This window comes from Humulus lupulus, chromosome 3 (genome assembly GCF_963169125.1).
Source record: "Humulus lupulus chromosome 3, drHumLupu1.1, whole genome shotgun sequence".
In the NCBI taxonomy this organism is placed as follows: domain Eukaryota; kingdom Viridiplantae; phylum Streptophyta; class Magnoliopsida; order Rosales; family Cannabaceae; genus Humulus; species Humulus lupulus.
Genome location: NC_084795.1, coordinates 186284214 through 186300033, shown reverse-complemented (window position 1 = coordinate 186300033; position 15820 = coordinate 186284214).

Here is a 15820-nt window from a genome sequence, read left to right as displayed (position 1 = left end):
GAAAGTGTTGCAGGGAAGATCCTGCACCGAGCGTCTTCGGACACTTTCTGAATGTCCATTTGTATCTCAAACTTATTGACATGAGATATTGGGTCTCTGTACCCGTCAAAGTTTGGAAGTGTAGGAATTTTGAACTTGCTTGGAGTTTATGCATTAGCTATCCCCTGTACGAAAGGAGTGCCTTTCCTCCTATCGTGGTCGATATAAGATGTCCTTCCCCCGACCAGCTGTTGCACTGCCTGGTTGAGGGCATCTATCTGGGCCTGTACAGCGACAGGAATCGCTGTGGCCTCTGTTGCTGGGGGACGTTCTCGCCATGCCGCTCGCGGTGATCGTTGAGTACGTCTCTCAAATCCTTGTCTCTTCTACGCTGCTCGCTACCTCCAAGCCGGTTGAAGACATTATTTTGCGTGGGCTGCCCCCCAGCATCCTGTCTATTGGGTTGGTCATCTTGAGGTACCTGGCTCCCGCCTCTACCTCTTTCTTCATTCCTCCGACCAGCATTTCCCTTGCTTGAGTCGGCCTCATTATACCCATGGCCATCTCTGAACCTCGATTGGCTATGGTGGGATCGACTGTTCCCTCGATTCCCATCCCTGGCTGAAATGTCCCGAGCGTTAGAGGGTGGCCTGCGTTGGTCGTTGTGTCCCCGTGCATTATCATACCGTGGGGGACCTCGGACTGGAGAGCCTGACTCTGAGTTCCTCCTGTTACCAGGAGGGTGCTGACCTCTATTCGATAGGTTTGGCTCATCACCCCTATGGCGTCTAGGATTGCGAGGCTGATGCTCGGTCCTATTCTGCCTCTGTTGTGGGGGATTGCCGCGACCAGCTTGGGATTAAGGCTGTGCCTCAGGGTCCAGCGGGACATCGTCATGGGGCACCTGAGGCTGCTCAAGCCTTTGCGGGCTCGAGGGTTGGACAGGCGGGCTAGGATTAGGACCTCTTTGGGGTGGCCCATTTGTAGGATGTTCAGGCTGCGAGGCAGGTGTAGCCTGATTCCTAGCCAATTGCAAGGCTGCCTCGAGGGCTACCATGGCTTCGCTCTGGCAGTGGTCCATCTCCGCCTGCCTCTCACTTAGCTCTGTGCACTACCGTTCAATCTCTTGCTGCTGCCTTGCCATGACTTCGGCAGCAGTTTCTTGACTGGCCCTCAGATTGGCCAGTTCTTCATGCAACGCCCCCAGAGTACTTTTCAGTGTCGCATCATCCATTTCTTCCTCCTCAAAGTCTAAATGCGACTCATCCTCGGCCACGCTTGCAGGAGGAGGTGGTGGCGGGTTTGACGGTGCAACGGCGACCGCCTGTCCAGTTTTCCTTGCAGTTTTTGCCATTGATTTTGTAACGTCCTACGTTTTCGGGTACCTTTAAACGACTCGGGTCGGGATTTTTTTCCCCCGGGTTAAGAATATTATTTTAAATAATATTATATTTTGTTTGTAAGTATTCCATGAGTTTTTGCTAGCCAAAATATGAATTTTGTGATTTTAAAAGTCAAGATAAGACTTTCGGTCCTGGACCGACACAAAAACCCTGATCGGGTAAAAATCTCGGAAAATAAAATGAAAAATCATGGCAATTATATTTTGGGCTTAAAATACATTCATAAAAGTTAAAGTTTGGTAAAAAATAATAAACCTAAAAGAAAATGGAAATTTTAGGGCATTTTGTGTTAAATGCCTAATTTTACCGAAATGGGGAGTTTTATTCCATGAATGGACCTTAGGTTAAATTTTATTATGTGATTATTTAAATTAAATGTGAGAGACATTTAATTTAATTAATTAATGTTAAGTTTGGTGATTAAAACTTAATAAAAGTGAAAAAGGTGTCAAAAGCCAATTTGGACTTTTCTTCTTATGAAACCTTTATTAACCTTTATAAAAAAAAAATTATATATAACATAGATAAAATAAAGAGGGTGGCCGGGCATGTGGTATTTTAGAGTGGTGTGAACCCAATATTATAAAGATTAAATCCCATTTAATGAAGAAGTCAAGTGGGCAAGTGGGTAGAAAAGCACTTAAGTACTTTGTGATATTTTGAAGAGTTTTGTGAGCAATTCCCACACTAAGAACCGACCACTCTCCCTCTCTCATTCACTCATCTGATTTTTGAAGACCTTTCAAAGTGTTCTCTCAATATTCAACCTCAAGAACACCAAGGAAAACTTGGAGGCTAAGTCTTGGTCTAGGAAGTATTTTTCCCTAAGGTAAAGTTTCACTAATCTAGGCTTTTGTAAAGGTTTAAGCATAGAGTTTCAAATAGCTAATTAACTATGTTGTTGGGGGAACTTGGTTAGGGTTTTTGAAAGGTTTTGAAGGAGTCAAAGCTTATAGGAAGGTCCAAACCTTAAGCAAGAACACCAAAGAGGTAAAAAGTTTACTTTTGATGATTTTGTTGTAGGGTTTTTAGTTTTAAGCATTATTTTGTATATCTAATGCTTAAAGTTTCTTGTTGGTGATGTAATAAGGTTATGGTAGTTGTTTAATAATTTTTATGATGCATGTGTATTGATTTTTGAAAATGGGAACCAAAACCCCCAAGGGTTTTGTAGGATACCCTAAAACAAAACATGTTTTGAGCTGTGACTTCCAAGGGGTCAAGCAGCCACTGTGTATTGGTTTTGTAAAATTAAATTGTACTGTGATGTTGTTGAGATTGAGTACATAAAATTGAGCTTTTTAAACACTAAAAAATGTTTAGAAATGAGTAAGTTATGCTATTTCAAAGTTTAGGTAAAAAACTGTTTTTTCGTATTCTTATTTTCGGAACCAAGTTTGGACAGCCACTGTATAGGGCAAATGAACCCAGTTTTTTCTAAAATTTTGTGGACATATTTCTGGCATAACCTATTATTCCACTGTAAAATTTGGTAAGAAAATATTGAACGGTTTGAAAGTTATTAACTGTAAAAGTTTGGAAAAAATAAGGGCTTGAAAATAAGGTCATTTTTACCTCATTGTTGGAAAATGATTTCACCAATAAAAAATGCTCATTTTGACCTAAGATTTTACAAAGACCTAAATGGCATAACAAAAATGGAATTGGGAAATTTTGGTAACAATTGGGTAAGTAAATTTCAAGTTATGAACTAACCAAGTATGTAGTTAAAAATGTGAAAAATAGGTTTTTCACACTTAGTGTAAAAATGAGATTTTGGAACATAAGGTAAAAAGTAAAATTTTACTTATTTCAAGATATAAATTGGTAAGTCTTGAAATCATATTTTCACTAAAATTACCCCTTTGAGTTTAAATGAATTATTTTTATTAAAGAGTTTTTATTCTTTCTAAAAATAAGAGATTTAATTTATTAATAGTTAATAAATTAAAAGAGGGTTTAAAACCCTATATTTTGAGAAAATAATTAAATGAATTATTTTTCTAGTAAGTAAAAATTGATTAATTGCTTTTGGAAAATTAATTAGTCAAGATGAGAAATTTATAACGGTTTTCCTAATTAAGACAAATTAGGCAATTTTCTTAAATCGGTTTTTAGATATTAAAACCTTAAGAAAACTAAAAGGAAAATTTAAAGAGTTTATTTTCTTTAAAAATAATTACGGAATTTATTTGTATTTTCTGGATGTAATACTGGCTAAAATCTTACATATTTTAACCGACTAGTCGAAAGTGCGGGTTAATAGCGATATCTTGAAAGAATAAGATTTTTAGCGGGTTGTGGGGAAATACCATTGTGATACCCGAGCCTAGGTATCGAGACCTTAGGATAGGTCTCCCCGAGACTTAGGGTTTAGTCTCGAATATTTTGTATGACTTTCCTTAATAGGTTTAAAACCAAATAAGGATTATAAATCCTTACAAATGACTTTTATTAAAATGACCAAACTGCCCAAAATAATAATAATGAATTATGAGTGCCATAATGAATCCGAGTATACTGTATGGATAACTACAGTATTGGCTAAGCGTAACTGGACTGAACGTTGGAGGGTGAAAACCTGCTGAGCGCTAAGGACTCCAAGTAAGTCAACTTATATTGTATGGTTGCAACATGAAATGATTATTGTCTTGTATGTTAGTATAGGGATACATGCATATATATATAGGCTGTCATAGAAAGTTGCTTAGAGACGTTAGTCTAGTGAGTGCTGATTTAGAAAATATGAACGGTAGAAGTCCGTCATATCCTAGACGGTTGATCCCCGTCACACTGCTTGATTTTATTTATGTTCGGTTCATTACCGCGACGGGTGGCCATGAGATGAGGATAAGCTGGTTAAACCTAGGGGCGCCAAGATAAATGGGACCTAGGGGCCCTCATGGTTACTTAATCATTGGACGATTAGAATCCGAGCAAGTGCTCTGATAAGTTATTCCCGGATAGCAGCCGTGAATATTGGCCATTCAGTGAGAGTGCCTAGAGATACTAGGGGTTGCCAAGATAGAGTGAGGCTGAACACCCTAGGGGCAACTGCTCACCAGCACCACTGATTAACATAGATGTCTCCGTAAAACCGTGTAAATTGGATTACACTCTTGGATAAGTAGCGATGCCCTAGGTAACACGATAGTTACCCTTGATGAGAATATTTATTGGCTAGATCTTAGTGTGGAGACTCGGTTCTCTTTTACAGATTAGCAATTATGTTGGAGGGTGCGTTACTCCTGAATTGTTGGAAATTGTCGAGCGTTGGTCTCGAATTATATTGTGATATAATATATCTGCTTGCTCTGGGATTTTCTGAGTGCAGAGATATAATTGTTGATAAGATATAGTTGTGATATAATATATCTGCTTGTTCTGGGATTTTTCTGAGTGCAGGATTTTTTATCTAGTTATGAAGTAATTAATCCTTGGTTATCAGGCATGACCATAAGTTTGCCAGGATGCTTTAGCGTTCTTGAAATTGATTGTGTAGGGTCCGGATGGGTCTGGAACCCTAATTCTCTACATGCTTTGTTTGAAAGTTGATCTTACTAAGCGTTTTCGCTTACCTAGTTGTTTCATGTTGTAGGTAAGGGCAAGGGCAAGGCAGAGCAGTGAGCGCTGGAGTCTTCCTTGCAAATGTACATGTGGACCGACCTTTTGGGAAGCCTTTTTTATTTTTGGAAATGTTGTGTAATTTTCCTAAACTAGGCTCACTCTAATCTTTATAAAACATGTTTGTAACTAAATGTTAAGTATGGCCATACGACTTTTTAAAAAGTTTTTTTTTCTATGGGTTTTTGAGACATTTTGTTAAATGAAAACATTTATATTTCCGCATTATTGAGTCTTGAAAATCCGGGTTGTTACAGATTTTCTCAACGATGACTAGTAAAGCTCTCAATGAAAGCACCAGAATGTTGACCCAGATTTTGGTCAACTGACACAGAGTCAGAATATGCTTGATGTGAATGAATGCGTTGAAAATAATTGAATGACAAAAGTAATAAGAACACAATGATTTTATAGTGGTTCGGCCCCAGGATCTGGTAATGACCTACATCCACTTAGATTGTTATTGATATGAGAATCAAATGAGTGATCAAAGAACTAGGGTTCAATGAGTTTCACTAACCTCTGAAGAACAATACAATGTTTCTAGTAGAATTACTCTAGTCTCAAACAATTCGAAAGCCAAAAGTCCCTTCCCTGAGCTATCTTTCTCTATTTATAGGCTCAAGGGGGATTACATGAGATTGGTACAGATATTCTCTCCTGAATAATCGGAGATTCAGGATATTGTATGAGTTAAATTCGGGATTTACAAAGATCTTTATTGGAACATCATGCTGTATGCGGAACCATCAACCAGACTGGTCGCAGGAAAGACTGGGCCGCCTGCTGCCTATAATATGCCTTCTGGTCGATACACTAACAGAACCCCTCCAGATGTCAGCCACGTGTCCAGGGATCACTTGTCACGTCATCAATGCCAGTTTTTTGGATAACAAGCATAAAACTATATCATAAACATATACTATATAAAAAAAACATATATATCACGCAGGACTACAGTGGCCATCATTCTTCTTGAGGCTTGCTAGCTAGGAAATCATATGCCCATAAATTTACTGGGCTTGTTATCTAAACAAGTCATATAAATTTATGGGGCTCGTTATCTAAACAAATCATATGCCCAAGGAATATATTATTTGGGCTTGTTATCTAAACAAGTTATATGCTTGTTATCTAAACAAATTATATTCTTGTTATCTAAACAAATCATATACTCAAGGACTAAAAACATATCATACATATACATATCATAGCATAAACATATCAAAACATAAAAGCACATAAAATCTATCCTATTTTCCTTACCAACGCTTGGATATTTGAGAACAAGGACGGGATTTGGAACACTCCTAAAACCAACAATAAGAATGGTGAGTATTTCTAAAGAAAAGGGATGACAAAGAAGAGAACTAAACCACCAAGAAGAAGCTTACTGAAAAGAAACCTTAAGTTCAAAAAACTTAAATACCTAGAATTGAAAACAATGAGTTAGGATTTGAGTAAAGAAAACTAAAGAACCATATAGAAATGAACTTAAGAATTGGAATACCTTTGGATGTACTAGAACCGATCTACACCTCGATATTGAAAACACACTATATCTCACTTCCCAAGTGTTTATAAAGCTTAAGGTGATAAAGCTTTTATCCCAAACCCAAGTGTATCATTCTATAGTAACCCTAGCAGCTTGAAGGCTCTGAACACAACTTGAAGAATGAGAGAAATGGCTGGGTACTAGGTCATATTTATAGTGTTCAAGGAGTGAAAATATCTCCTTTTAGCTTGAATAAAAGAATGAATATTAATTGAAAAATATTTAAATGTTCGCTCAATAGGTGCCCAGGACTCGGTGAAAATCGTTCAGAGGCAAGTCAAGAGGTTAAGGAGCTCGGTTTCTACGAAGTTTGAAAACAGGCCACTGGAGCCGATATATCGCCTAGGGTAGGCGATATATCGCCCCTACGAGCATATCATAGGTTCGTGTTTTTGTTAGTGCAAAGTCGACATGTTTTTCGTGTCTTCCGTTGGCAATATATTTGCCCCTATGCTGCGATATATCAGCATACGTGAATATATTAAACCCATAATTGCACTTTTTCAGCATAATTTGAATTGGATAAACAACTTTGACTGAGTCATAATACGATCCTAACAACTACTGGAAGGTTCTAGAGCTTCTAGATCTTTCTTTTTAATTAAACTATTCATCAAAATACTTAAATCCTTAATAAACATGCACACGACAAGTGTCATGATCTTATTAGTTCTATCTAAACCTTATAGTATAATAAATGACATCTTTATAATCAATTATATTAATCAAACCTTATGTTATAATTAATATTCTTATACTGTAGGTTAAACTTATAAAATCTATAGGTGTTGGTACAAGTGTTCAACTAAGTCTTGGCTTGAACCAAAATCCACAATAACAAACATACTATAACTACTACTACTACTACTACTACTATTACTACTACTACTAGTACTATCTAACTAGCTAAGTAAAGTTCTAGGACTCAACAATTCTCCCCTACTAAAATGATTTTCGCCCTCGAAATTTAGTTACCAAATAATTCTGGATACCATGCTAACATTTCTTCCTCCAACTCCCACGTTGCCCTCCGTTCAGAACTATGACTCCATAGGACTTTGACTATCGGAATACTCTTAGACCGTAAATCCTTCATCCCTCTATCTAGGATGCTAACCGGTCATTCCTCGTAACTCAAGTCTTTCTGGAGTACTATCGTATCATACTTGAGGATGTGAGATGGGTCTGACACATATTTTTCGTAGCATCGAGATGTGGAACACATTGTGGCTATCTGCTAGAGCTGGCGGCAGGGCTAATCTATATGCAACTGCTCCCACTTTGTCCAATATCTCAAAAGAACCTATAAACTGAGGACTAGGCTTGCCTTTCTTCCCAAACCACTTCACACCATTCATAGGAGATATCTTTAAGAAGACTTGATCTCCGACTTTGAATTCCACACCACGTCGCTTGGCATCTGCAAAACTTTTCTGACGGCTCTGAGCAGCGAGCATACGTTTTCTAATCAGCGCTACTGCATCCTGAGCTTCTCTAATAGCTTCGGGTCCAAGAAGTTGCCTTTCTCCTACCTCGTCCCAATGTAACGGCGATCGACACCTCCTTCCATAAAGTAACTAATAAGGCACCATCTCAATCGTTGACTGATAGCTATTGTTGTAGGAGAATTCTATCAGTGGCAAGTACTTACTCCATGATCCTCTGAAATCAAGTACACAAGCGCGCAACATATCTTCTAAAATATGTATGGTATGCTCAGATTGTCCATCGGTCTGAGAATGAAATGCCATACTAAGACTTAGCTTGGTACCCATGGCTTGCTGCAAACTTCCCCAAAATCTCGATGTAAACACCGATCCTCTATCGGATAATATTTTTTTAGGGATTCCATGTAGTCGTACTATTTCGTGGACATAAACGTCTGCATATTGATCTGCTGTGTACATAGTTTTGACAGGCAAGAAATGAGCTGACTCAGTTAGTCTATCTACTACTACCCAAGCCGAGTCGTGCTGCTTATTTGTTCGTGGCAATCCCGTCATGAAATCCATGGCTATGTTGTCTTACTTCCATTATGGAATGCTAAGCGGTTGCAATAAGCCTGCAGGGCACTGATGTTCTGCTTTTACTTGCTGGGATACTAAGCATTTAGACACATACTTCGTTACATCCTTCTTCATTCCTAGCCACCAATACAGTGCTTTAAGATTGTGAGTCATCTTGGTCGACCCTAGGTGAACTGGGTATGGCGTATTGTATCTTCTTCTAAAATCTTCATCTTAATCCCTTGATCATTCGGCATGCATACCCGATCCTTATATCTCAAGAACCCATGTCCTGATATCGAGAAATTTGTGGTCTTGCTTTCTTTAATTGCATCCATATGTGCTACTAGTGTGTCATCATGCCCTTGCCCAATCTGTATATCTTCTAACAGACTTGACTAGATGGACAAGTTAGCCAGTTTACCAAGGGATACTTCAATCCAGGCATTGATCAGGTCCTGCGGTAATGGCTTTTCTATTCCAACTAACGCTGTTAGACTTCCATAACTCTTCCTACTTAGCGCATCAGCAACTACGTTTGCCTTTCCCAGGTGGTATAGGATTTCGTAGCCATAATCCTTTACAAGTTCTAACCACCTGCGCTGCCTCATGTTGAGCTCCTTTTGCGTGAAGAAATATTTTAAGCTTTTGTGGTTCGTATAAATCTCACACCATTCTCCATAAAGATAGTGGCGCCAGATTTTCAATGCAAAGACCACCGCTGCCAACTCCATATCATGCGTTGGATAACATTGCTCATAGTCCTTCAGCTGCCTTGAGGCGTAGGCTATTACCTTGTCATTCTGCATCAGCACACAACCCAAACCTTGCTTTGACGCATCACAGTAGACTACAAACTTGTCGTTGGGTGTCGATACACAAAGCACTGGTGCTGAGCATATCTTATCCTTAAGCAACTGGAAGCTCTCTTCACACTTATCAGCCTAGCTGAACATTTGTTGTTTCTGGGTCAGGATGGTAAGAGGAGTGGCTATCTTAGAAAAGCCCTCTACAAACCTCTAATAATAAACTGCTAATCCCAGAAAGCTTCTTACCTCTGATGCGTTCTTTGGTCTTGGCCAATCCTTCACAGCCTCTACCTTAGAGGGGTCTACTGCAACTCCATCCTTGGATACAATGTGGCCGAGGAACGCTACATGCGAAAGCTAGAATTCACAGTTCCTGATCTTGGCGTAAATTTGATGCTCTTTCAATCGTAACAAAGTCATCCTTAAATGTTCCTCGTGTTCGATTTCGTCCTTCGAGAATACCAGAATATCGTCGATGAATACTATGACGAATTTGTCCAAGTAATCCTTGAAGACCCTATTCATTAAATCCATGAAAGCGGCTGGAGCGTTGGTAAGACCAAAAGACATAACTAGAAACTCATAATGTCCATAACGAGTTCTAAAAGCTGTCTTGGGAATATCCTCTTCCCGTACCTTGAGCTGATGATACCCGGGCTGTAAATCAATCTTTGAAAACATGGTCGCGCCTCGGAGTTGATCAAACAAGTCATCAATTCGGGGTAGCGGGTACTTATTCTTAATTGTCACCTTATTCAGTTTGCGGTAATCTATACACATTCGCATGCTTCTGTCCTTTTTCTTCACAAATAGAACCGGTGCTCCCCATGGCGAATGACTCGGTCTAATGAAACTCAAGTCTAGGAGTTCTTGTAGCTGCATCTTTAACTCCTTGAGTTTGGTAGGTGCCATCCGGTATGGTGTCTTTGAGATAGGCTCGGTGCCCGGTACTAGTTCGATTGTGAAGTTAATTTCTCGAGTCGGCGACAGTCCTGGTAAGAAGTCAGGAAATACTTCTGGGAATTTTTTTACAATGCCGACATCTCCAAATTTTAGTGGTGTTTCCTTTACCACATCCGTGACGCTGGCTAAGAATGCATGACATCCTTTTTCTATCATCCTCTGAGATTTGAGAGATGAAATAAGTGATGTGCGTAGTCCTAAAACTTGTCCCATAAAACATAGTCTCTAACCATCAGGAGTCTCGAATATCACTTCCTTGCATTTGCAGTCGATGGTTGCGCCATGCCTTACTAGCCAATCCATACCCAGTATCACGTTGAAGTCTTTGATATCTAATTCTATCAGGTCTCCTTCTATTTCTATGTCCTCAATTTTGATTAGTACGCCTCGTACTATTTGTGATGATAGGACTACTTCACCCTGAAGGCAATTATATTACAAACCTAGTTCTAAAGCTTTCACAAGGTTTGTCTAGTTTTTCTATCATTCCTAACGAGATATACGAATGAGTGGCTCCCAAATCAAATAATACTGAACATACATTATTGAGGATAGGAATCTGACCTATGACCACTTTATTGCTAGCTTCAGCTTCTCACTGGGTTAAGGCAAAGACTTTGGCAGGAACCATCTTGTTGTCTCTTTTCTCCTCCTGCTTGAGTTGGGGACATTGCCTCCTTTGGTGACCTTCCAGACCACAGTTGAAGCATCCCTTGGTGTTTGCACGACACTCTCCAGGATATTTATTTTGGCACTTAGAGCATTGTGGGTATTCTACATAACCCGACTTATTGCCTCCATTGGTTGTCCGTGCTCTTTTATCGTTGTTGGACTGCTTATTGTTAGGATGCCGCTCTTCTAACCATTATTATTGCTGGACTGATGGTTGTGGTGGTTGTTTCGACCATTCTGAGGTTGACTATGTTGTTTTGGCTCAAGCTTACTAGCTTCCTCCTTACTAACATTCGCCTGAAGCCTTTCCACTTCTAATGCCGTTTCTAGAAAATCAGCATACGTAGTAGTTCTAGGGTTTGCTAGCTTAACCCCTAGCTCAATCTTTGGTCTAAGTCCTCTAATGAACTTGGTAACCCTCAGAAAATCAGTTGGAACCAACTCTGGTGCAAACTTGGCTAATCTGTCGAACTACCGAGCATACTCTTCTACCGTCAAGTTGCCCTGCTTCAGACTAGCGAACTCCTCGACCTTTGAAGCAATGACTGCCGAGTTGTAGTACTTTTTGTGGAACAACTCCACAAATCTGGTTCATGTCATGGTGGTGACGTTGTGAGTTTGCTGAACTAAGTCCCACCATATTCTAGCATCCTTCTTAAGCAGAGACGAGACGCAGGATATGTGGTCCGCGTTGTTGAGATTCATGTGTGCTAGGATTGGCTCTACATTTATGAGCCATTCTTCCGCCTCGAAGGGGTCGGTTGTCTCTTCAAAGTTTGGAGTGTGTTGCTTATGAAACCGCTCATAGGTTGGCTCCATGTACTGAGCTGGGTAGGGCGCATAGTTTGCCATTGGCCATCCCACATATGGACCAAATTGTAAGGGTGCTAGAGCCATTTGCTGAGGCTGTTGTTGCGGTGGATGCGGAGGCTGAGTCTGCTGTCTCTATTGCTGCAGTAATTCCTCAACTTGCTGTCGTAGTTTGGTAATTTCTGCATTGTTGTCAACCGGCGGCGGGGACACATTTCGGTTGGCAATAGCACACACTCCCCTTCTGCGAACTGGAGGGGCTTCATTATTCTCAGGAGCAACGCTGGCGGCATTGGCATTGGTGTGTGCAGACCTTCTGAGCGACATCTTCAGCGGAGTTCTAACAGTTGAGAAAAACATGTTAGAATTTACCCTAATAATATAAGGCTCTAAGGCAAAAACTTAATCTAAACAAACATAACTCGGACCTATTAATTATGATTTCTTATGAAAACTATATAAGCATTCTTTATCATTAGGGTGTGTTTCTATACTTAGAAAAATAAGTCATCTTTATTATTTTCTAATTCTGTTTCTAATCATCCTATATGACTTAATTCTCATGCTCAAAACTAGTCGTTGTTCAAAAGTTAACCATATTGAGGGAGGCCTGGGATCAATAAAATCGTTCCCACTACTATGGCCCCCTAACTCTCAATATAGAACCTGGTTCATTGATTTGTATCTACCCTCACCGAACTTGGTCATTATTTATTATGATTGTAAAAAAAAAAATCAAACTCATACATGTCAACAAAAATAACAATGACATTTATTTGGAAAAAGGTTTTCACTAAGTACAATCATAAATGCAAAGATAATAAATAAAACAACAAAGAAACTAATCTAATCTAAAAATCAGGATCTTCTACATCCGACCCTTCATCTAACATATCATCATCTATCTCCTCATAATCATCATTATCTTGAGCCTCAACATTTCCTCTAGGAAGATTCGTAAAGATTCTATGTTTTTGCTCATTTGTGAATTGGAATTCAATCTTAGAGGTGAACCTAATTATGGGAAAATAATATCTCATAGCTACAGTAGGATAATCTTTAAAAAGTCTAATCACAAAAACATATTGCTCCGTAGCTCACATCATGATTTGCTTAGTTGTTTGGAGGTGAACTATCTCCTTGTGGAATAAGAGTAATCTCCGAGTGATTCTTTCTAGCACTCCTACTGTATTTCTTGGCTCTCTAATTCTTTTCAAGGCCTTAATGGCTCGGATATCCTCATAGGTTAAGGCTCAATCCATTCTTAACTAAAAACATAAAGGCTAAAATGTTAGCTATACATATAAACATAATACTATAACATAAACACTTACATTGGCGGTTAGATTCAGAGCTTGAGCATGTGTATCAAGGAGAACATCATGTAGATGAACCGTTGCTCTGATACAAACTGTAATGACCTAACTATTTCTAAGACCTTGGACCATTAAAACTACTAAACATAGCTACTATTTTTGAGAAAACATACATAAGGAATATTCATAACTTTATTAAAAACTCCAAAGTAAACATTGAAATACATAAATGAGCAGCATGGGATCCCATTGTTTTAAAATAAAATATAACTTTAAATTAAATGAAGTTGTTTACAAAGCTAAATGCGAAAAATACATAAAATCATAATTTAAAGAGACTAAAAATAACATCGTCCTCGAATCGTCACGCAGTCCATTGAATCCCGTCATCTTTAATACACAAGCCAAGCTACCAAGAATCCTTCCGCCTCCATATCTATTTTCCTGCATCACATTAAAAAAAAAAGAGTGGGCCTAATGCCCAGCAAGGAAAATCTACTAACACATATAAGCATAAAACTATATCATAAACATATACTATATAAAAAAAACATATATATAACGCAGGACTACAGTGGTCATCATTCTTCTTGGGGCTTGCTAGCTAGGCAATCATATGCCCATAAATTTACGGGGCTTGTTATCTAAACAAGTCATATAAATTTATGGGGCTCGTTATCTAAACAAATCATATGCCCAAGAAATATATTATTGGGGCTTGTTATCTAAACAAGTTATATGCTTGTTATCTAAACAAATCATATACTCAAGGACTAAAAACATATCATACATATACATATCATAGCATAAACATATCAAAACATAAAAGCACATAAAATCTATCCTATTTTCCTTACCAACACCGGGATATTTGAGAAAAGGATGGGATTTGGAACACTCCTAAAACCAACAATAAGAATGGTGAGTATTTCTAAAGAAAAGAGATGATAAAGAAGAAGCTTACCGAAAAGAAACCTTAAGTTCAAAGAACTTAAATACCTAACCAAGAATCGAAAACAACGAGTTAGGATTTGAGTAAAGAAAACTAAAGAACCATATAGAAATGAACTTAAGAATAGGAATACCTTTGGATGTACTAGAACCGATCTACACCTCGATATTGAAAATACACTATATCTCACTTCCCCAGTGTTTATAAAGCTTAAGATGATAAATCTTTTATCCCAAACCCAAGTGTATCACTCTATAGTAACCCTAGCAGCCTGAAGGCTCTGAACACTGCTTGAAGAATGAGAGAAATGGCTGGGTACTAGGTCCTATTTATAGAGTTCAAGGAGTGAAAATATCTCCTTTTAGCTTGAATAAAAGAATGAATATTAATTAAAAAATATTTGAATATTCGCTCAAAATGTGCCCAGGACTCGGTCAAAATCGTTCAAAAGCAAGTCAAGAGGTTAAGGAATGAATCAAGCTCGTTTTCTACAAAGTTTTAAAACAGGCCACTGGAGTCGATATATCGCCAAGGTAAGGGATATATCTCCCATACGAGCATATCACAGGCTCGTGTTTTCATTCGTGCAAAGTCGATGTATTTTTCATATCTTCCATAGGCGATATATTGTCTCCTATGCTGCGATATATCAGCATACGTGAATATATTAAACACGTAATTGCACTTTTTCAGCATAATTTGAAATGGATAAAAAATTTTGACTGAGTCATAATACGATCTTAATGGCTGATGGAAGGTTCTAGAGTTTCTAGATCTTTATTTTAAATTATACTATTCATCAATATACTTTGTTATCCCTAAAATCAGAAGTGAGTGACATGACAGGCATTAATTACACGTGGCTGACACCTGTCAGAATCTATGTGCAACTATCGACCAGGAAGACATCCAGTATCATGCGATCGGTTTCTTCATACGACCCGCCTGGTCGTACGCACATTATACGCAGAGGATATCTTAGGCAGTTATGATGGAATCCGAAAGTATCTCCCATGATTCCCTGAGTATCCGATTATTTAGGAAAGAATATCTGTAACAAATCAATGTAAATCTTCCCTGAGCTTATAAATAGAGGAAGAGGGCTCAGGGAAAGAGGATCCTTTTCTTTTGAGCAAAAATGATCATTTGAGATTAGAGAGAGATTAGACGAGAATAATTGTATTTTCTTCTTCAGAGGTTAGTGAAACTCATTGAACCCCAGTTCTTTGATCACCCCTTTGAATCTTATTTCAATAACAATTCAAGTAGACGTAGGTTATTACAAAATCCTGGGGCCGAGCCACTATAAAATCTTGTGTTCTTATTATTTTCGTCATCACATTCTTTTCAACATATTCATCCATGTCAAGCGTATTTTGACTCCGTGTCAGTTGGCCAAAATCTGGGTCTACATACTTAAATCCTTAATAAACATGCACACGACAAGTGTCATGATCTAATTAGTTCTATCTATACCTTATAGTATAATAAATGACATCTTTATAATCAATTATATTAATCAAACCTTATGTTATAATTAATATTCTTAAACTATAGGTTAAACTTATAAAATCTATAGGTGTTGCTACGAGTCTTCAACTAAGTCCCGGCTTGAACCAAAATCCACAATAACAAACATACCACTACTACTACTACTACTACCACTACTTCTACCACTACTGTGACGCCCACGTCACTATGGCTACTTTCTGGAATGACGACTGGCCCTAC